The sequence below is a fragment of the Rattus norvegicus genome, chromosome Y (genome assembly GCF_021556685.1).
Source record: "Rattus norvegicus strain SHRSP/BbbUtx chromosome Y, alternate assembly SHRSP_T2T, whole genome shotgun sequence".
In the NCBI taxonomy this organism is placed as follows: domain Eukaryota; kingdom Metazoa; phylum Chordata; class Mammalia; order Rodentia; family Muridae; genus Rattus; species Rattus norvegicus.
The window spans coordinates 13,968,019-13,992,036 of NC_141555.1; positions in this window are offsets into that span (position 1 = coordinate 13,968,019).

Consider the following 24,018-nt stretch of genomic DNA (forward strand, 5'->3'; position numbering starts at 1 on the left):
TAAGATAATGGCAGAGGGTGTGGGGATGTGAGTCTCAAATTTTCTCTGTTATCTATTGAAGTCAGCAGAGTCTGGCCACCATGTACTCATGTAGTTAAGAGATAGAGACAATTACATAGAAATAGTGTCACAGAAGCTTTTGTTATAAGGGGAACATGAAAACAGAAAGGGTATAAAAGCATTTGGAAAGTAAACACAGTGGAAAGTGCATCAGAGCCTGCGTGTCCTTCTCATTCCCCAAATCACATGTGATGAAATGGTATAAGATGAAGATGTCACTTTGGGAGGCAGCATTGAGGATGCTACTTGCCTGCAGTTTACATCTTGAAAGAAAAATAGAGGAGTTTCATATCCAATCCTTCTATGCTATACAGAGTTTAGCAGTGGAGCGGATAGCTACTGCTGTGGGAAATGTGCCTGCAGGTTTCATAAATAAATTCTGCTTGCATTATACTGCTAGAAAACCCTCTGCACTCCAGTCCCCAGGCAATGAAACATAGAAACAAATAGTCCAAACTTTTTAATAAAATTGGTTCTTCTTCTCTCCCTCCCTCCTTCCCTCTCCCCCTCTCTTTTGCCTCCCCCCCCCTTTTGCTGGAGGCTGGATTTTTCAGTGATGTAAGAACTTTTCCTGAGTATAGATCAGCCTGGTTTCAAAGTCAATAAATCTGCCTACCTACCTCTGTCTCCAGAGTGCTTGGCTGAAAGATTTATTATCATTTCTTGTTCTTTGACATTATTTTATTGTTGTCAAAAGATAAAATAGAATTCATATTTATTTTTTGAGTGAAATTTTGATGCTTGGCAAAATTCGTTTGACTTTCTAAGTAGTTTCTCTGTAAGTCTAGAATGAAATAAAAATGAGTTCTTGAAAATGAGAAAGCTACAGATGCCTTTCCTTCCCTAGGTGTTGCTTTGATGTTCTATTGGAAATACAATTGTGGTGATGAGAGTACTTACCAGGGCTTCCTTTATCCAGACAGGAAAACCCTAAAGATCTCAAGGAAGTCTGTATTGTTTTCAGCATTCAGGAATGAGAGGTGTCTTATTATCTTTAGTGTGATGTTTTCTCCCATTTTGTACTAGGAGTTTTCCTACATGTTATAATCTGGTTCTCAAGTTGGAGTGCAGTTTTACTTAGCCTTTGCTCTTGGCAAATGGTGTTTTGTAATTCCATTTATATCTCAGTCTCAACCTTAAATCATAGGATTGAAAGCCTTTGCCTCACACTTAAAAATGAACGTGAAACACTACTTGTTTTTTAACATTTGTTCCAAAATTTAATAATAGTTGGTAAATTACTGTGTATAGACTATACTCGTGGACTCTTTGAAAAGTACTTTCCCATTAACATCCCAGCACTGTTTAAATTTGGCAAATGATAAAGGAACAGGTTTGCAGAGATTACAATACTTGATTGTCTCACATGGTTTAAAAGGAACCAGAATTTTTACTTCCCTTTGACTCATGACCCAGGTCTTAAGGCTTGTGAGCTTCATTTTAAACAGGCAAATTTTGCATTTCTGCCATTTATTTGTAAGTGTGTGTTCCTCAAACTACTGGCAGTATTATATTATTTCTGCTTAAGAGGATGTTGTCTGATTCCTGGCAGCTGCAGTGACTGGTGTTTGCAGGATGCTGGGATTTGGACTCCAGGCCTTACGATGCCACAGCAAATTCTTTCAACCAGGGGAACATCTTTCTAGTCATCAGAGCTGCAGTTTATAAAGAGACAAACATAGATTTAAACATGGAAACTAAGGAAGGGGAAACACACATGCAGGCATGACAGGCATGAGAGAAGGAGAGGCAGATGTGGGGAAGTGAGCCGTGTAAACACAAGACAGAAGTAAGTGGGGGCCAAGAAGGTGATTTGAAAAACCTTTAATTAGGGGTTGGGGATTTAGCTCAGCGGTAGAGCACTTGCCTAGCAAGCGGAAGGCCCTGGGTTCGGTCCCCAGCTCCGAAAAAAAGAAAAAAAAAAGAAAAGAGAAAAACCTTTAATTAATTAATTAATTAATCTGTTAATGCATTATCGTATTCTGTGTGCATATGTCTATATGTGTTAGTGTGCATTTATGGAGGTCAGAGGCCAATGACTGAGGAGGTCATCCTCCTACCACATGAATTTTAGTGATAGAAATTGGATCCCCATGGTTGATGACAAGTTCCTTATCCCCCTTTTAAAAATTACATTTATTATTTGTGTGTGTAGGGGGCAGGAGTTGTGTTTATAGATGTTGTAGATATTACTTAATCCAAAGCCAGGGTTTCTCCCCTTTCTCTGACCAGTCAGTTTCCAGATAAAAGACATCCACAAGCTTTATGTTTACATTAAGCCTTAATCAGCACAGGAGCTGGGCAGATATGGAATCTCTGGCTGTTATGTCTGTTTCCCAGCTAATGTTCCCACTTTATAATTTGCTGTGTTTCATCTGGGTTACTCGTAACTCCAATTAGCCAACCCACGTCGCTTCACCTATTTTACCACTTGTGGTTCTTCTCTGATGCCAGAAGTCCTGGGATGCTAAACCCTGCATGTATGTCTTCTGCCCAGCTGTTGACTGTTGGCCTCTTTATTCACCTATTCTCCAAAATAATTTGGAGACACAAGATTACATAGTATCACCTGGGTCTACATGTGAACTCTCTGGTCTCTGGGACAATCAGGCCTTGCAGGTCTGCAGTTAGCATTACAATACAGAGCAGCAGAGAAACCTCAAAGAATGGAGGTCAGGGGTGTCTGGTACGAGTCAGGTTCCCATGTATGTCCCAGGTATTGAACTGATTATGTCAGGCTGTGCCACACAAGAACCCTTACCCATTGAGCTATCTTCCAGGCTCATGAAAAACCTTTTACAGGCTAACTTGGTCATATGGCTCTGCATATGTGAGCTTGCATGTGTGGAGGCCAGAGGACTACTTTATGTGTTACTCTTCAGGTGCCATCCACCATTTTTATAAAACAGGAGTATTCATTGACTTGCCACAAAACCAGGTTTCTTTATTGTTGTTGTTATTTTAATTGGCTTACTTTGTCTGGACTGAAGTTTATCATCTGTGTTTCTGTCTCCATGACTTTCCATGTGAGTAGCAGAGGACAAAAGAAAATGTCTGTGATTTATGTGTGTATTGTATATGATTGTGTGTGAGTCTAGTATACAAGTGAACCGGAATGTTGCTTTCTGGCTCAGTCTTGCTTGGTCACACTCAAGGTATAAGGGGAACTTCTTAAAGGTTCAGTTATGAAACAAAGGTTGTATAGTTCTCTAAAGTCCCTGACTCTTACCTCTGAGATTACTAAGAATTTACTTCCTTTCAATTATCCCATTTTAGGCACAGTCTGAATTATGTAGCTGAAATGTGGCACAACTTACTAATACTAAATTACTAAGTGTTCTTAAGTTAATTGGGGCACAGACCAAGGCATTGTAAAAGACTAGATCTGGTGTAAATACTGAGACTTTTTCCTTGCCTGTGAAAGCCCAAAAGTAGGCAGCCAATCCACAGAGGGCAGCATTTCTCTGGCTATTCAGGGCCAATGGTCCCTCTGTCTGCTTAGCCATTTTCTAGGGATAAGGGTTGACACTATTTTTCTTTAATTTAGAGAAATGTCATGAGGCAACTGCTCCTAGCTTGCCAGGTGCAGTGCACCCTAAGATGGTAAGATCATTCTCACCACACTGAGATACTGAGGAGGCAACTTCCTCAAGCTTCCTCATGCTCTGCCTGCCAAATCAGCTGTAAACCTGAGGACATGGACTTCCTGGTCATTTTCTCATGAGAAAGTAACTTTGTTTATAGACTAATTAGACGGCAGCAACTTTAATACATCTAAGAGTTGGACTGTTGACAGATTTCTCAGTCTCCACGGAGGTTCGGGTCACTTTGATACAAGATGTTCTATTGCTAGAGAAATAGTTTCTGGTGACAACTAGAAACAGTGGGAATGTTTTATCCTGCTTTTCCTTTAAAAGAAGTTGAAACTGAATAAACTGTACATTGGATGACTGGGCTGTGTAACCATTGTGTTCAGGTTAATGCAACCCTCACTTGGGACCTCAATGTACCAGACTGTAGTGAATTAATTAATCATCTTTGGCTCCGTAGTACAGTCTTGGCACCTGCCCAAGAGTTCTCTGGCTTCAAGAATGAAAGACAGACAGACAAACAGACACATACACACACACACACACACACACACACACACACACACACACACACACACACATATTCAATGTCAGGACATTTCTAATCTTCCTGACAGCTACCATCTCCCTTCTACCCAGCATCCCAGGTTTAACACCTTTTACATCTGTTTTATCTTTGGTGCCCTGTTACCTTCTGGGAAACACCCCACTCCCCAATAGGGTTCTATTCCCTTTCATCTACATTGTAGGCTGCTTTCTCTCCTTAGCTCATCACTCTGATCTTTCTAACCCTGGATCATGGTGATTCTCTTCATCTTCCCCTCTCTCCCCATCCCTTGCCCTGTCTTTCTCTCTTTCTGCCCAGCTATTGGCTATGGCAACTCTTTATTATCAGATGTAGCTCTCAGGGACTGTCATGTCTGGAAATGTGGAATTTTGGGAGCCAAAATAAAACAATTCCCAACACCAGATATTGTTACTTTACACATACATTCTTGATATTGAATAAAGAAACTATATTTAAGAATATAGGAATTCGATCCTCAGTTCTAGGGAGGGTAAACATAAACAAGAAAATGGCAGACATTTTGACTGTGGCCTCTGTTCATATGTTGCTGGTTAGAAATTAGTCACATGCATATACTTGTGTAGTGAGCCATATTGAATTTGGGCCTGGTGTTTTGTGACTGTTTAGCTCAAAGTGGCTACGTGACTCTTGGCAACACATACTCCTCTAAGACCCTCTCCCAGGAAGACCCTGGGAGCAATGACAGGATGTTTCAGACTGAGCAAAACACTGGATGTCCCTGAGCAGATTCCTGAGAAGTGTTCGACCTTTTCAAAGAACAAACCCCGGAAGACTGTAACCTCTTTGTTATAGTAGGATATCTTGCAGTGTAGTGATTTACCTTATATTCTTTGGGCACTTCACAAACTCCCCCACCGTAAGCTTCAGTTCCCGCTTCTATTCCTGCCTCAGAGCTTTAAATGGTGTACATTTCTCTCAATAAACGAGACCTTGACAACAGAAATTTTGCTTGATCTCCTCCTTCTCTCGCCCCCCATTGACGGCCAAGGGTAGCGCCCCTTCGGGACCCTGAATAACTGGGTCCTCGCTGGTGGGGACACTTTTGATTTGATAGTCACTTAGGAAATTTAATCCACAGTTCCCAATTCTGTAACCTATTAAAGATATAGGAAATATGAAAGGAAGATAGAAAATAACAGTACAGACTCTCTTAAAATAATCTTAGGCCTCTGGGTTTCTATTCCATTTATTTAACCATTCCTGAGTGCTCTGTATTCTCTTAGTGGCCAATCTCTGATCCACTTTTTTATTTTTAAGCCATTAAATACAGCATTTAAAACTGTGGTGAAGTGCTAAAATGCTGAAAACATTAAAATGTAACATTTTGATGATCCTTTTATATTTTTGGTTTTATGTATAAAGGTGTTTTTGTTTGCTTGCATGTCTCTACACCATATTCTTGCCTGGTAACCACAGAAACTAGAAGACAGCATTGGGTACTCCCGGTACTAAAGTTAAAGAGAGTTGTGAATCACCATGTGGGTGATGGCAATGGAGCCACCACAGTCCTCTGAGAGAGAAGCCATATCCCTTGGCATCTCAGCCATCCCTTTGGTCAAAACCATTTTTAAATGGGTTGTTCAGTAACATTGCAGCAAAACCATGAACGTTTTCAATACTTAAAAACTGAGCAGTAAATAACGTCAGCTAGCTTTATTTTTAATTTGCCTTATTTATTTATTTATTTATTTATTTATTTATTTATATTTAATGTCTATGAGGACATTGTCACTCTCTTCAGACAAAACAGAAAAAGTCATCAGACAAAATGCAGATGGATGTGAGCCACCATACACATATGTACATATATACATACATACATACATACATACATACAAACATACATACATACATACATACATACATACATATGTGTGTATACATAATATGTATATGTTTTTCAAATGATTTCTTTGGTTGGAACAAAATTGCTGAAAAGAAGAAAGTAAAAAGAAGAGAACTTCCTTTGGCTCATCCTCGTGAAAACATGGTGGCAGGAGCTTAAATGAGTGCAGCATGTAGAATTCACAGTCAAGGAGGAGAAAGAAATGAATATGGCCACTCCTCTGGATTTATCTTCCTCTCTTTTTCAGTTCAGCCTATGTGCCTACTCCATGTCAACAATCATGTTGAATTTTCCTTTTTCAGCTAGACTTCTGGGGAAATCCTCAAAGATAGGTCCAAGTTGATGATGATCAAGTGGGTCATGTATATTAATAGTCACACTTTATGAGGAAGAAACAAACAAGGGTGACTAACTTTCAAATTATGTTTAATACAGACTATTTCCTGTACTATCTAAGTAACAAAATATTACTATGTGTACTTTTTGTTTCTTTGTTTTTAGTTTTAATTTTTTAAGATTTATTTATTATTTTTGATTTACACTGCATCAGATTTCATTACACATGGTTGTGAGCCACTATGTGGTTGCTGTGATATGATCAAAATATCAGTGGAAGAGCAGTCAGTGTTCTTAACCATTGAGCCATCTCTCCAGCACTGGTTTTAATTTTTTAAGACTGAGTTTCTCTGTGAATCATTGTTTGTTGTGGAACTTACTCTGTTAACCAGGCTGGCCTCACACTGCCAGTCATCCACCTGCTTCTGCCTCATAAATATTGTGATTTAACACATGTATAACTACTGCCTAGTGAAGTGGATTATTTTTAAAACTATTTTATTGTTGTTTTAATTGTATGCATGTGCATCTCAGTGTATACATACATATGCTTTAAAGTGCCTGTGGAAGACAGAGATGTACATATAAAGACAGACCTTTCAGAATAACACCAGACTTCTCACCAGAGATTATCAAAGCCAGAAGATCCTGGACAGATGTCACATAGACCTTGAGAGAACACAAATGTCAGCCCAGGTTACTGTATGCTGCAAAACTCTCAATTAATGTAGATGGGGAAACAAAGATATTCCATGACAAAACCAAATTTACACAATATCTTTCTACTAATCCAGCCCTACAAAAGATAAGAAATGGTAAAGCCCAACATAAGGAAGCAAGTTCAACCCTAGGAAAAGCAAGAAACTAATCGTCTTGGCAACCAAACAAAGAGAAGAAAAGCACACAAACTTAACCTCACATTCAAACATGAATATAACTGGAAGCAATAATCCCTATTCCTTAATATCTTTCAATATCAATGGTCTCAACTACCCAATTAGAAGACATTGATTAAGAAACTGGATATGCAAAGAGGACCCTGCATTCTACTGCCTACATGAAACATACCTCAGTGAGCAAAGACAGACACTACCTCAGAGTGAAAGGCTGGAAAACAACTTTCCAAGCAAATGATTAGAAGAAGCAGGCTGGATTAGCTATTCTAATATCGAATAAAATCAATTTTCAACTAAAAGTCACCTAAAAAATAAGGAAGGACACTTCATATTCATCAAATGAAAAATCCACCAAGATGAACTCTCAATCCTAAATATCTATGGTCCAAATACAAGGGCACCTACATTCATTAAAAAAAAAAAAAAAAAAAAAAAAAAAAAAAAAAAAAAAAAAAAAAAAACCTTACTGAAGCTCAAAGCCCACATTGCACCTCACACAATAAAATAGGAGATATCACTTTCATCAATGGACAGATCATGGAAACAGAAATTAAACAGAGTCGTAGACAGACTAAGAGAAGTCATGAACCAAGTGGACTTAATGGATATTTATAGAAGATTCTATCCTAAAGCAAAAGGATATACATTCTTCACAGAACCTCATGGTCCTTTCTCCAAAATTGACCTTATAATTGGTCAAAAAACGGGCCTCAATAGGTACAGAATGATAGAAATAATCCCATGTGTCCTATCAGACCACCATGGGCTAAAGCTTGTCTTCAATAACAATAAGGGAATAATGCACACATATATATGGAAGTTGAACAATGCTCTACTCAATAATAACCTGGTCAAGGAAGAAATGAAGATAGAAATTAAAGACTTCTTAGTATTTTATGAAAATTATGGTACAACATAGCCAGACATATGGGACACAATGAAATCTTTGCTAAGAGGAAAACTCATAGCTCTGAGTGCCTGCAGAAAGAAACAGGAGAGAGCATACATCAGCAGCTTGACAGCACACCTAAAAGATCCAGAACAAAAAGACGCAAATACACCCATGAGGAGTAGAAGGCAGGAAAATATCAAACTCAGAGCTGAAATCAACCAAGGAGAAACAAAAAGGACCATAGAAAGAATCAACAGAACCAAATGTAGGTTCTTTGAGAAAATCAACAAGATAGATAAACCCTTGGCCAGACTAAGGAGAGGACACAGAGAGTGTGTACAAATTAACAAAATCAGAAATGAAAAGGGTGACATAACTACAGAATCAGAGGAAATTCAAAAAATCATCAGATTTTACTACAAAAGCCTATATTCATCAAAACTTGAAAATCTTCAGGAAATGGACAATTTCCTAGACAGATACCAGGTACCGAAGTTAAATCACGAATAGAAAAACTAGTTAAACAACCACATAACTCATAATGAAATAGAAGCGGTCATTAATGGTCTCCCAACCAAAAAAAGCCCAGATCCAGCCGTGTTTAGTGTGGAATTCTATTAGACCTTCATTGAAGACCTCATGCCAATACTATCCAAACTATTCCACACAATTGAAACAGATGGAGCTCTACCAAATTCCTTCTATGAAGTGACAATTACACTTATACCTAAATCACACAAAGACCCAAGAAAGAAAGAGAACTTCAGACCAATTTCTCTTATGAATATCGACGCAAAAATACTCTAAAATTCTGGCACACCAAATCAGACAGCACATCAAAGCACTCATCCACCATGATCAAGTAGGCTTCATCCCAGGCAAGCAGGGATTGTTTAATATATGGAAAACCATCAAAGTAATCCATTATATAAAGAAACTGAAAGAACAAAACCACATAAACATTTCATTAGATGATTAGAAAGTGTTTGACAAATTCAACACCCATTCATGATAAAAGTCCTGGAAAGAAGAGGAATTCAAGGCATATACGTAAACATAGTAAAAGGCATTTACAGCAAACCAGTAGCAAATATTAAATGAAATGGAGAGAAACTTGAAGCAATGCCACTAAAATCAGGGACTAGACAAGGTTGCCCACTCTCTCCCTTTTTGTTCAATATAGTTCTCAAAATTCTAGCCAGAGCAGCCAGACAAAAAAGGGAGATCTAGGGGATACAGATTGGCAAAAGAAAGTCAAAATATCACTATTTATAGATGATATGTTAGTATATTTCAGTGATCCCAAAATTTCCACTGGAGAACTACTAAACCTGATAAACACCTTCAGCAAAATGGCTGTGTATAAAATTAACTCAAATAAATCAGTTTTCTTCATCGACAGGAAAGACAAACAAGCCAAGAAAGAGATTAGCCAAAAGACACCCTTCATAATAGTCTCATATAACATAAAATACCCCAGTGTGTCTTTAACCTAGCAAGTGAAAGATCTGTATGATAAGAACATCAAGACTCTGAAGAAAGAAATGTAAGACAATTTCAGATGATGGAAAGATGTCATATTATCATGGGTTGGCAGGATTAATACAGTAAAAATGGCCATTTTACAAAAAGTGATCTACAGATTTAATGCAATTCCCATCAAAATTCCAACCCAAGTCTTCATAGAGTTAGACAGAATAATTTGCAAATTCATCTGTAATAAGAAAAAACCTAGGATAACTAAAACTATCCTCAACAATAAAAGGACTTCTCATGAATTACTATCCCTGAACTTAAGCAGTATTACAGGAAAATAGTGATAAAACACTGCATATTTTTGGTACAGACACAGGCAGGTAGATCAGTGAAATAGAACTTAAGACCCAGAAATGAAACCACACACCTATGATCACTTGATATTTTACAAAGGAGTCAGAAGCATCCAACGGGAGGAAAAAGAAAAGCATTTTGAGCATATAGTGCTTGTTCAACTGGAGGTCACCATGTAGAAGAATGCACATCAATCAATGCTTATCACCCTGTACAAAGCTTAAGTCCAAGTGGATCAAGGACCTCCACATCAAATCAGATACACTCAAGCTAATGAATAAAAAGTGTGGAAGAAACTAGAACACATGCTCACTGGAGTATAGTTCCTGAACAAAACACCAATGTCTTATGTTCTTAGATCAAGAATCAACAAATGGGATCTAATAAAAATACAAAGCTTGTGTAAGGGAAAAGGTCTTTACCAATCCTGCAAGTGATAGAGTGCTTATATCCAAAAAATTGAAAGAACTCAAGAAGATAGGCTGCGGGGAGGCAAATAACCCTTTTAAAAATGGAGTTCAGAGTAAAACAAAGAAGTCATAGCTGAGGCATGCCATATGGCTGAGTAGGACCTAAAGAAATGTTCAACATCTTTAGTTATAAGGAATTGAATATCAAAACAACCTTGAGACTCCACCTCACCAGTCAGAATGGCTGAGATAAAAAAATGCAGATGACTTTAAATGCTGGTGAGGATGTGGAGAAAGAGGAAAACTCTTCCATTGTTTGTGGGATTGCAGACAGGTACATTCTGGAAATCAGTGTGGAGGTTCCTCAGAAAATTGGACATTAAACTGTTTGAGGATCCAGCTATACCTCTCTTGGGCATGTACCCAAAAGATGCCCCAACATATAAAAAAGACAAGTGCTCCACTATATTCATCACAGCCTTATTTATAATAGCCAGAAGCTGGAAAGAACCCAGATGCCCTTCAACAGAGGAATGAATACAGAATATGTGGTACATCTACACAATGGAATACTAATCAGCAGTCAAAAATGAGTTTATGAAATTCATAGGCAAATGGATGGAACTGGAAAATATCATCCTATGTGAGGAAAACCAATCACAGAAAAACACACATGGTATACACTCATTGATATGTGAATATTAGCCCACACGTTCAAAATACCCTAGATTCACAACACTAGTGAAACTCAAGAATCATGAACAAAATGGGAATGCTTTACTTCTTCTTTAAAAGGGGAACAAGAATACCGTTGGGAGGGAATAGGGAGGCAAAATTTAGAACAAAGGCAGAAGGAACACCCATTCAGAGCCTGCCCCACATGTGGCCCATACATATACAACCACCAAACTAAATAAGATGGATGAAGCAAAGAAGTGCAGACTGACAGGAAACGGATGTAAAACTCTCCTGAGAAACACAGCCAGAATTCAGCAAATACAGAGGCGAATGCCAGCAGCAAACCATTGAACTGAGAACAGGAGCCCCGTTGAAGTAATCAGAGAAAGGACTGGAAGAGCTTGAAGGACCTCATACGAACAACAATGCAAACAACCAGAGCTTCTAGAGACTAAGCCACTAACCAAAGACTATATACATGGACTAACCCTTGACTCCAACTGCATAGGTAGCAATGAATAGCCTAGTAAGAGCACGAGTGAATGGGGAAGCCCTTGTTCCTGTCAAGACTGAACCCCCAGTGAACAGGATTGTTATGGGGGGACAGTAAGGGGAGCTCAAGTTGTATTACAGAGCAATGGTGATGAAAAACTGTATTGTATTGGTATTGAGACAGGCAGGTACATCAATGGAATAGAATTGAAGATGCAAAAATGCACCCACACAGCTATGGCCACTAGAAAATTGACAAAGGATCTAAAACCATCCAGTGGAAAAAGAGATAGTATTTTTCAAAAATTGTGCTGTTTCAAGTAAAGGACAAATGTAGAAGAATGTAAACCAATCCATTTTTATATCCTTGTACAAAGCTCAAGTAAAAGTGGATTAAAGACCTCCACATAAAACCAGATAAACTGAAACTAAGTGATGACAAAGAAGGGAAAAGCCCCGAACACATTGGTACGGGGGAAAATTTACTGAATAGAACACCAAAGGCTTTTGGTCTTAGATCAAAAATTGAAAAATGGAACTTCATAAAATTTCAAAGTTCTGTAAGGCAAAGGACACGGTCATTACCTCCATACATCAACTAAAAGATTGGGAAAAAATTTTTACAATCCTATATCTGATGGAGCGCTAATATCCAATATATACAAAAAACTCAATAAGCTTTCCTCGAGAGAATCAAATAACACTATTTAATAGTGGGCTACAGTTCTAAACAAAAATTCTCAAATGATGAATATTGAATGGCTGAGAACCACCTAAAAAATGTTCAATATCCTTACTCATTGGGAAATGCAAATAAAAACAATACTGAGATTCTAGATCATACCAGTCAGAATGGCTAAGATAAAAAGCCATCCCAATGGATACATGGAATTGTTGACAATCACAGAGTGTGAGTCTCATTTCTGAATATTGACACCCAGCTAGGCAAAGTGTAACTTGTTAGTTCAGTCCTGAGTACCATCCAAAATCCAAGGGTATGATTAGATGAAGCACCATTGAAGATAGATGCTACTCATTATAAGCTGCATCTCAGGGTATGTGGAAGACCATGCAGCCTCTTGCGACAAGAGAGATCAGAGTAATGAGAGGCAGACAGAGGGGACAAATCAGTGTTGTTTTTCTGGGCCACCATAACTGCATTTTCCAGGCTAAGGATTTGCTCATGGAAGTCTTGTGTCTCACATTGGTATAGGCCAATCTGTATGAAGTCTCAATAACATAACTGATCCCAGGCTTCTTTCTTAGTTACTAGAATTTACAGGCAGTCCTTCATAATTTGTCTTCTAGATTCACAAATTATTTTATGGCTTCATATTGACAAGGCATATTCTTTCATTCTCTCCCTCTGTATGTGTCTTTCTCTGTCTCTCTGTCTCATCTCTCTCTCTCTCTGTCTGCATCTCTGTCCTATTTTTCCTCCTTCCTACAACAGTCTTTACTAATGATAGCATACTTCATGCCAGTTTATGCACTTGCTTCTCTCATAAACCCCATTGTCATCTGAACTTGGTTTCCTCTGGAGAAGTACAAGTACAAACACAGTTGATATCCAACTTACTGGACTATAACTTAAACAGATGGGAAGATGCAAAATATTCAACAACTTCCCACAGTCCTAGGGCCCAAGGAGCATGTATGGAAGGAAAATTTACAGAGATCCAAGAAATGCATGCCAGCCTGCCCACGGGCTGGCTTCTCTTTGCTGGGACTGCCAGCATGAGGAGAAAGGTAACATGGGGCTTTAATAAACTTGTATATTTTAAGAATACCTAGTCTCTTCCCTTACTTTACCCTTCCCTGTCTGGATGTTCCTAATGGATGTTGTACATAAATGTAGTAGTGACACCCTTTCAAGCATATAGAAGTTGTCACATGTGGCACCCAACAAAAGAATTTGACTTTTCTTCCCTGGTTGAAGATCCTTATCAGTGATCTACAACATCTTTTTCCCCATGACTGATGTTTTGTTTGTGTGTGTGTGTGTGTGTATGTGAGTGTGTGTGTGTGTGTGTGTGTCTGTCTGTCTGTCTGCCTGTGTGCCTGCCTGCCTGCCTGTCTTTGTCTCTGTCTGTCTGTTTCTTACACATGATACCTCTCCATAGTTCAGTTTGGCTTCTTACTTGTTCATTCCAATGTTGAACCATCATGCGTTCTGTGAGTGTTTGCTTTTGCTCTCTCAAATTGCACCTGCATTAACCAATGCATCTGTAGCCATACCTGTGAACAGCGGGTCACATCACAAACAGCCACATTGCTAAAATATTTTATTTTTAAGGCTCTGAGCAAAGTTTTTATCTGAATTTATTTAATTTTTCCTTACATTTCACTCCCCCACCCAAACTGTACTACTCTGGATCTTCCCCATGTCTTTGCTTACTTGTGTTTATCTATGTATCTGGTCTACTATGAAGGCGTCATCCCAACCCTCCATTATTACTTATTAGGAGCAATAGATGAGGAAATTGAAGAAACTGATCATTTAGTTACAGAAGATGTACCCTTAGAGGGATTAACTGTGTGGAATCATTGCTTCATTGACAGTCATCCTGACCTAAGTTCTCAACTTCCTTTCTTCCTTATCATTTTGAGTGTGCTACCTAAGGTGGGAAAGAACCATTTTGGGGCTTTGTTTGAAAATTAAGTATTTAATATCCACACATGAAGGTGGGAAAGAATTCAATAAATCAGTGACATCTCTGTCTTTAGAAGGGAGACTGATTAAAAGTCTTCCCTTGTGTCTTAGATGAAGCTCCTGGAAAGGGCAGCTTGGCTTTTTGATTTGGAGAAGATATAGTTAATGGGTTGTTATGTGCTCTTGAAGGGGACCCTCCTCTGGATACATTATTGTATGCTGGAATTACCATGGTATTCTCTGTGATGTCACTAGTGTTATGGAAACAGAAGCTGCCCTCGTGCATTTAGTTAGTACTTATTGGTTTATCCAGAGACATGTTTTTCAGGATGATCAAGCTATTTAGAAAGAAAACAGAGAGCATTGAGCACAAGAGAGAGATGAAGACGAAATTAGGACAATTTTCTTGTTATAAAAGTGAAAAAATTAAATGATCAGGTGTAAAACAGAGAGAGTAAGCTCTGGACTGGTGCTCAGGAGCTTCCTGGAGAAGTTGGGCTTGGTACACGCCTTCTAGGATTGGACTAATGATCTGAAACCTCTGGATTCTTAAAGAAGGAACCCAGAGTCAAGAATATCTGATGAATGTTTGGCAGACAGCCAGCAATTGACAACCATGCAGTGGGTCTGTTATGAGTTCCTAAGTTTCACTCTCAGTGAGAAAGAAAGCCAATAGGAGCCACAGGGATAAAAACTTTGACTCTCAGGGAAGAGTATTGGACTTAATCTTCAGAGGCTTCCTGTACATGTCATTGACATGTTATGACAAGAACAGCTAATGTGATACTCCCCTGGATATGTTTAAAGATATCAGAATCATTTGTTTTGAACATACATGATTAGGGCTTGGTGATCCAAAGCACTATGGAGTCCAGGATTTACCTGTATATATCTAACAATCATGGCTGGGAGCAGGAGAGTAGCTAATAGGTCTTGAAGAGAGCTTTCCTCATCTTTCAGTGCTTCAAAGTATCTGTAGATTTCCCCTTTCCTCATGCTTCTTTTTGGGGACTCAGCATGTATATCCTATGCCTGGGCTGTTGCTCTTGTGGTTCCCTTGTATTTTACTACAGGGTCTGCTAGAAAGGCAACATCCCAACCTCCTATCATCAATGAGCAAGCAGAGCAGATTAAGAAGTTGGAGAAACCTGACTATTGAGCTCCAGAAGAAGACCTGTGAGTTGGGTAAACTCGCAGAGACACTGACTCATTGAACCAACATGATTTGAGTAAATGATAGCCATTACGCACACTTCTTTTTTGACTGTCTTGACCTCTCTGTGTTAACACCAGTTTTCTCAAATACAAAGAAACTGGGACTCCAACCTCCTCATGCACAAACTAAATTTCTTATGTGACTCTCAGTGGAAGAAATGAAGTCAGGATAGGAGTGTGATGGGAAGCTATTTCATTTCTCAGAACAACAGAAGCTATAGTTTGAATAACATTCCTGGGTTTCAGCAAGTAATTCGTGATCTCTCTTCCAGGATTTGAATAGCTAGAGAATGCATTTTCTGTCCTCAGAGGAACAGGGAAAGCTGGGCAGCTACAGTAGCACAGTAACTTAGACTTAGATAATTGAACTTTTATTTATTTATTTATTTATTTATTTATTTATTTATTTGTTTATTTGTTTATTCATTTATTTAAGAGATTTAAATTATTTGATTTTTGTAAATATACTGTAGCGGTCAGACTCACCAGAAGAGGGCATCAGATGCCATCTTAGATGGTTGCATGCCATGATGTGATTAATGGGAATTGAACTCAGGACCTTTGAAAAACAGTCACTGCTCTTAAATGCTGAATAACCTAACCAGCATAAACTACATTTGATTATTATTATTATTAATATTATTAATATTATTATTATTATTATTATTATTATTATTATTATTCTGCAACTATAAACAGATCAAGACTTACCCTCCTCCAATGCTCTTCCCACTACCCTGTCTCAAGAAGAACCTACAAAAAAGAAAGACACAATTATAGCTGCCCCTTGACCCCAGAACTAAATGAAGAAAAATTTTACTTTTTCTGAACTATGTAGATTTTCTGTTGACTGGGCTCATAGCTTGATACTTGAAATCTGGTAGACTATGCAAAGTGGATCTGCTTTTGGAGGAATTTGCTTACCTTGGAGGAGTTGGAAACAGTGAGCAAGGTTTGATCCACCACCTAATCCCTTGCTGAGAACAAAGTCTACTCTTCACAGCCTGGTAACTTGGTAAGCAGGCTAAGCAGGCATGTCTAACAAGCCAATACATGTGGGTAAATGTTTGTCCATTGGGTATATAGGGGGAGAATTTCATTGACTAAGATGAATATATCCCTTGTCCACTAAGTTCTTATCACATTCAAGGAAACTTTGATTCATTTTGTCTACCTGGGTCCCTCAAACATTCGCATTCTCAATGTATTTCTTCACTGATAGGACCCTTGAGGGAACTGAGGGTGCTAGAGAAACAATACAATGGACAACAAAATGCTACATGGTAGAAATCAAGGCCTTCTAATAAGAAACACTTCTTTGTAGTTGTAAATTTAGCAGGAAGGAAAATTACAACCAACATCTGATAATTAAGCTGATATCAGGTACACAGGCCTTTTGACTAACTATTCAATGATGGAAAGAAAGCATCAAAAATTATCATGAGATACAAAAAAAGACTTAAAAATGAGTCAGAACTCTGTCACCTAATACTAAGTGGTCCCAGTGAGGGTCACAAATGACATGAAGTGTATTTGCTTGAGCCATAGATACTCTGTTGGATTCCTCAGATGTACAGATGTGCTTGAAAATCTGTCACAGAAGACTGTATTGATATCATACACTAGTCCAGAGAGACCATACCCAAAAGTATAGTATTCCGTCTGCAGTACAGTGTTGAATCTTCTTCACATCACACATTTGTACGTGAGGCTTAAATTAATGTTCTACATAGATGAAAGCATTCCCTCAATCCTTGTCTCAGCAATTTGTTTTTTTTTTTTAATTTGGAAAATGGCTGAGTATTCTGCAGTTTCACACCTGAACTGCAGTGACTGTACCTGAGAATGTATATGTAGAAGACATCTGAGTTGTAGTTGACATTTTTAGCCAGGTTTGTCTCCCCATGGATCACTTGGGCCTGAATAAGCATGCATAGACATATCGGAGCTAAGGGAATCATGTAGTAGCCAAAACATTACAGGATCAGACTTCTGTAAATATTTTTCTTTTACACAGGTCAAGGACTGTGTGTCAATGGCTGTGTATCATGGGTTATAGATATTTTACCATCACTAGATGATAATATATCAAGAAGAATTCCCTATGGCTACACAGATTGATCTAAGTATCCCCACACAATTCTCAGCCAGGAGGGACAAGAAATCACTTAACGTTGAAACTTACAATAATCTGATGTTATTGTATGTGGACAGTTAATACATAATTAAAAACCACCTAAAAAGCACATGCATATATACAAGATGATATTCAAAATTTATCCAGAGGCTTTTCACAACCTATATTTAGCACAGAGGGATTGATTCCCCAATTCACATATTCTGATCAGAAGCATTGAGTACTAGGAAAACTATATTAGAACTCACTTGTGTATCATATGACTGTATAACTAGGTAGTCACAGCAAACATGACATTCAGGAAGCATATCCTGAACTTGCCAAGAATAAAGGGAGTGCATTTAGCTGATGAAGTCTGGGCATCAATCTCAAATGTCCAAAATACAGCTGGATTAGCATTTACAGAACAATAAATCTTGATGATTTTCGGGCAAATTTCGAATCTAAATACTCCAAAAAATATTTATCATTGAGCTCTGAGTCCCTAAGGAGAGATTAATGGTGGATATTATGAATTTAATCTGTACCCCAGAGATATCAGTAACTGGTATAATTTGAAGTGATTAGATATGTTAAAGAGGCATACAAAAGAAAGAAGTTCATGCTATCTTTGAACAAGTGTGCTTCTCAAACATGTAGCACGAGTTAATGTGGGGTGACCTACACACACACACACACACACACACACACACACACACACACACACAAACTACAAATCATTGACTCGCTTTGTTCTGTGTGTGGCACGCTGGATTTATCCAAGATATCAGGTGTGTGCTCCACAAGTAAGTTACACCCAAAGTCAATGAAAAATTTAGAATTCCTCTTCCTTTCTTGAGAAAGCATTCTGTACATGAGTAATGGTTACATTTTAATGTTTAAGAAGGATGACTTAAAAAAAACTGAATCTGACTTTAAACAAGCATTTTAGAGATGTCTAGTGAATCAATTTGATTTTATGGACCTCAGTTGCTCAGTTCTCATGATTGAAGGACATAACTCTGTAGGGACATTCACAGGTTCAACAATTCTTCAAGTTGAAAAACCTAAGAAACCATTTTGGCAACAGCTAAATTCAAAATGGAGAAACTTGTGCTTGGGTAAAGTCCAGTACCTAAATGAAACAAAATTATTTTAGATAGCCTTTTAATGGACATCATTCTGAGGAGATAATTGAGCCTTAGTAATCAATGCTTGTGTGCTTACATGGTTAGTTTGTATACAAGTTTACAGAAACCTTGTCACTGAAAGGAGTCTATGTAAGAAATCTATGAACTGTGGATGGGGAAGCATTCGAATGTTCTCCCACAACATGACCTCTAGAAAGAGTAGCATAATCTACAATAAAATAATACACTTGAAAGTGAAACATGGAGGAAAAGCCCTGACATGGCTACATTATCACTGTTAACTGTGACATTTTTCTCTCAGCTTCTGTGGCCAGACATGAAGGCTCTGAAGCAAAGTTGCATCCTGTTGATCTGTGAATAAGCTGATAGAGGCTATCAACTTGGTCACATGAAGCATATGAGAGGTTTGACAAGACAGTATCGGGCCATTTGTGACACTGCCCATCCAATGGTAACATGGAAGTTTTGAGAATCATGGAGTGGGAGTCTCATGTCTGAACTTTGACACCCAGGTAGGCAAAGTGTAACCTGTCTGTTAGCTTCTTGAGTACCATCCACAATCAAAGGGTAGGCTCAGATGAAGCACCGTTGAAGATAGATTCTGTCCCTTGTGATCTGCATCTCAGGGTATGTGGAAGACCATTCAGCCTCCTGTGACATGTGAGATCAGAGTAATGAGAGGCAGACAGAGGGGACAAATCTGTGCTTTTTTCTGGACCACCATAACTGCATTATCCAGGCTAAGTATTTGCTAATGGAAGTTTAGTGTCTCCCATTGGCATACGCCAATCTGTATGAAATCTGAATAGAACAACAGACTCCAGGATTCTTTCTTAGTTACTGGATTTACAGATAGTCATTTATACCTTGTCTTCTAGATTCACAAATTATTTTCTGACTTTATATACACAAGGTATAGTATTCTTTCACTCACGCTCTCTGTATGTGTCTTTCTATATTTCTCTGTCTCATCTCTTTTCTCTGTCCGTCTTCCTCTCTCACCTATTTTTCAGCTTTCCTACAACAATATTTACTAATGATAACATATTTCATGTCAGTTTATGCACTTGCTTCTCTCATAAACCCAAGTGTGATCTGAACTTGTTGTCTACTAGAGAACCACAATTAAAAATAGAATTGATGTCCTGATCTACTAGACTAGAATTTAACAACTGAGAAGACGTAGAATATTCATAAACCCCCAACAAGCCTAGGGTCCAAGGACCATATATGGAAGGAAAAATTTCAGAGATCAAAGAAATGCATGCCAGGATGACCATGGACTGGCTTCTCTTTACAGGGGCTGCAAGCATCAGGAGAAAGGTAACATGGGACTTTAATAAACATGCATCATTTAATAATTCCTAGTCTCTTCCCTTACTTTACACTTCCCTGTCTGTATTTTCCTAGTGGATGTTGTACTTAAATGTAGTAGTGCCTGCCTTTCAGGAGTATAGAAGTTGTCACATGTGGCACCCTAAGGAAGAATTTGATTTTTCTTCCCTGGCAGAAGCTCCTTACCAATGATCTACAACATTGTTTTCCCTATGACTGCTGCTTTGTTTTGTGTGTGTGTGTGTGAGTGTGTGTGTGTGTGTGTGTGTGTGTGTGTTTGTATCTGTCTGTCTGTCTGTCTTTGTCTTTGTCTCTGTCTGTCTCTTTCTTCCACATGATACCTCTCTATACTTCAGTTTGGCTTCTTAATTGCTCATTCCAAGATTGACCCATCATGCTTTCTATGAGTGTTAGTTTTGATGACTCAAATTACACCTGTGTTAATCAATGCACCTTTAGCCAGATCTGTGTACACCGATCACATCACAACCAGCCTCATGGCTAAAATAAGTAATTTTTGAGTCTCTGAGGGAAGTTTTTTTTATCAGAATTTATATGTTTTCTGTATTTTTCACTCCCCTACCCGAACTGTTGTAGTCTTAGCTTTCCCCAAGTCTTTGCTTAATTGTATTTATCTATGTGCCTGGCCTACTGGGAAGACATCATCCCAACCCTCCAATATTACTAAGCAGGAGGAATAGATGAAGAATTTGGAGAAATTGGACATTTAGCTACAGAATATGTCCCCAGGATGGATTAAATGTGTCGAATCAATGCATCACAGACAAGTATTCTGAATTAGGATCTCAGTTTATTTTCTTCTTTGTCATTCTGACTGTGCTACCTAAGGTGGGGAGGACCATTTGTGGGTTGTGTTTGAAAATTGAGTCTTCACTATTCATGCATGAAGGTGGTAAAAAAATACAATGGATCAGTGATATCTCTGGGTTAGAAGGGATAGTGATAGAAAGTCTTCAATTGTGTCTCAGGCAAAGATCTGGGAAAGGGCAACTTGGCTTGTTTATTTGGATAAGATCTACTTAATGGGTAGTTATGTGCTGTTGAAGGGGACTCTCCTGGATACTCTAATGTATGCTGGAATTTCCATGGTATATTCTGTGATGTCACTAGTATTATGGAAACAGAAACTTCCCCGTGGAATTTAGTTAGTGCTTATTGGTTTACCAACAGAAATGTTTTTCAGGATGATCAAGCTATTTACAGAGAAAACGTAGAGCATGGAGAGACAAAAGAGAGAGGAAGAAGAAATTAAGATACTTTCTTATTATAGAAGGAGAAACATAAATTATCTGGTGGAAAAGGGTCAGTGAGAGCTGTGTGCTGGTCCTGAGGAGCATCCAAGAGGAGTGGTCTTGGTTCAGGCCTTCTAGGAGTAGGACTTACGTACTGAAGGCTCTGGATTCCTAAAGAAGAGAACCAGTTTCAGGAATATCTGATAATTTTTTTGGCAGAGAGCCAGGAATTTTCAAGCATGCATCTGGTTTACTATGTGTTCCTTAATTTCATTTGGAATGAGGAGAAATTACTAAACGTGCCACAGTGATAAAAGCTTTGACTCTCAGGGTAGAGTATTGAATTTTATCTTCAGTGGATCCCTGGACATGCCATTGGCATTTTATGATCAGAATGGAGACAGGGCTACTCCACTGGACATGCATCAAGGTCTCTTTTCTTTGTCTTGAACTTACATGATAAAGGCTTGGTGGTCCTAAACAATACGGACTCCAGGACTTACTTGCATCCGATCAGATATGAATTGACAATGTCCTAGATTTCTTCATGTCTTGGCCATTTTTTTTGTTAAGGGCCATGGGGACTGCAGAATGGTGTGAGGCATATATCTAGAGATCACGGTTGGGAGAAAGAAAATTGCTAATAGATCCAGCTTGAAGAGAGCTTTCCTCCTATTTCAGTGCTTCCAAGTGTCTGTAGACTTCCCCTTTCCTCATGCTTCATTGAGGGACTAGCATTTTCTCTCTTGTGTCTGGGGCATTACTATGCATGTTCCCTTGTGTTTCTCTAGAGGGTCTGCTGGGTAGGTATCATCCCAACCGTCCACCATCAGTGAGCAACTACAACAGATTAAGAAGTTGTTGAAATTGACTAATGAGCTCCAGAAGAAGTTGGAAAACTCCCAGGAATGCTGAACCATTGAACCAACAGCATTTTCAGAGAAGTTAGTCATTATGACCTCCGTGTTAACCTCAGTTTTCTCACACCACAGGAAAATGCAACTGTAATGTCCTCATGTACAAACTCATTTTCTTATGCGTCTCAGAGGCAGGACATGAAGAATGGATAGGAGTGTGATAGGAAGCTATTTAATTTCACAGAAAAGCAGAAGCTGTGGTTTGAATAACTGTCTTGGGATACAACATGTAATGTGAAAGCACTCATCATGGATTTTATAGACAGAGAATGCATTTTCTGTCCTCAGAGGAACACAGAAATCCGGTCAGCTACAGAAGCACATTAACTAAAACTTAGTTAATAATGTTTTATTTTTTATTATAAATATTTATTTTATTTGTTTTGTATGAGTATTCTGTAAATGTCAGACTCAAGAGAAGTGGGAGTTTGAAGCCATTATACATGGTTGTCTGTCACGATGATTTTGCTGGGAATTGAACTTCAGGACCTATGGAAAAACAGTTAGTGCTCTTAAAACCTGAATCATCTCACCAGCCTAAACTACTTTTGATGGTGATGGTGATGGTGATGGTGATGATGATGAAGATGATGATGAAGAAGATGATTATTATAGTGCAACTCTAAATGGATCAAGATTTACCCTCTTCCAAAGCTCTTCCTCCTCTCCTGTCTCAAGAAGAACCTACAGTAAGGAAGACACCAACAGACCTGCCCATCCTCCCCAGCACTAGACAAAGAAAAGTTTTACTTTGTCTTGTTTACGGAGATTTTCTTGTTGTCTGGGCTCATAACTTCATATCTGAAGCAGGGAGACTATGGAAATGGGAGCTCCATTTGGAGGAATCTGCTTACCTTGGAGGAACGGGAAAGATGTTGATCCACCACCTTATCCCTTGCAGAGAACAAAGTCTCCTCTTCACAGCTTGGGAACTGGGTGAGCAGGCTAAGCAAGCATTGCTAACAAGCCAAACCAGATGGGTAAACATTTGTCCATTGGATATACACGGGGAGCATTTCATTGACCATGCTGACTGTATCTACTGTCCACTGTGTTCTAATCCCATACAAGGAAAATTTGGTGGATTTTTTCTGTCCTGTGTCAGAACAATAGTGTTTCCTATTCTGAATGCTGTTTCTTCACTGATATGAACCTTGAGAGAATGGAGGGAGCCAAGGAAAGCCACAGCCAAGAACATTCGACATTCTAGAATATCAAGCCCTTCTCATAAATAACACTTTCTTGTAGCTAAGAATTCAGCAGGGAGGCAAATTAATACCAACCTCTGATCATGCAGCATAAAAATTAGCATGAGATACAAAAAAGACTTAAAAATGAGTCAGATATCTGATACACAGCAAGAAGTGGTCCCAGGCAGTGTCACAAATAACATTAATGTTATTTTGTTGAGCAAGAGTTACTCTCCTGGAGTCTTCAGATATTCATATGTGCTTGAAAATCTGTCATGGAAGACTGTATTGACATCATACTCTAATCCAGAGATACCATACAAAAAAGTATATTATTCCTTCTGAAGTACTGGATTGAAATTTATTCGCCTCACACATTTGTATGTGAGGCTGAATTTAATGTTCTACATAGATAAAAGCATTCTCTCAATCCTTGCCTTAGTAATTTGTTGTGTTTTGTTTTTTTTTTTAAGTGGGAAAATGGCTGACTATTCATCAGGTCCACACCTGAACTGCAGTGACTGTTTCTCAGACTGTATACATAGAGGACATCTGAGTAGTAGTTAACA